Raw genomic sequence first — 436 nt, 5'->3', positions numbered from 1 at the left:
GCTGGGGCCCAGGGCTCACTGGGGCTCTATACCAGCTTGGATGTGTAAACCCTGCTTCTATCTACACTATCTAGGTAGAAGGGGAACATGAACTGTGACATTCAACAACCTATCCAATCCCGATAGATTTCTAGGAGCTTCCCTGGCATTTGGTGGAGTTCTAGGGCTACAATTTTTTTTATCCTAGTTTCCCTTTTAAACCATGGCTTATTTTCTTGCCCCAAGGCAGATGAATCTCTAACTGAACCCTCAGTATTTTCCCTCCCCACTATGGTTCACAGTGTCAGAGGTGGGGCTTCCCTTCATTGCTGTGCCTCCCTCTTTCTTGCAGTTCTCTATGTAGTTTCTTTATCTTTTGTTATGCAGAAGCTGTTCAGTCATCCTTCAGTTCTTCAGGAGGAACTATTCTATTAATATTTGTAGATTTGGTGTGGCC

The sequence above is a fragment of the Lutra lutra genome, chromosome 3 (assembly GCF_902655055.1).
Source record: "Lutra lutra chromosome 3, mLutLut1.2, whole genome shotgun sequence".
In the NCBI taxonomy this organism is placed as follows: domain Eukaryota; kingdom Metazoa; phylum Chordata; class Mammalia; order Carnivora; family Mustelidae; genus Lutra; species Lutra lutra.
The sequence above is the reverse complement of the archived record's forward strand: the minus strand, read 5'-3'. Positions refer to the sequence as shown.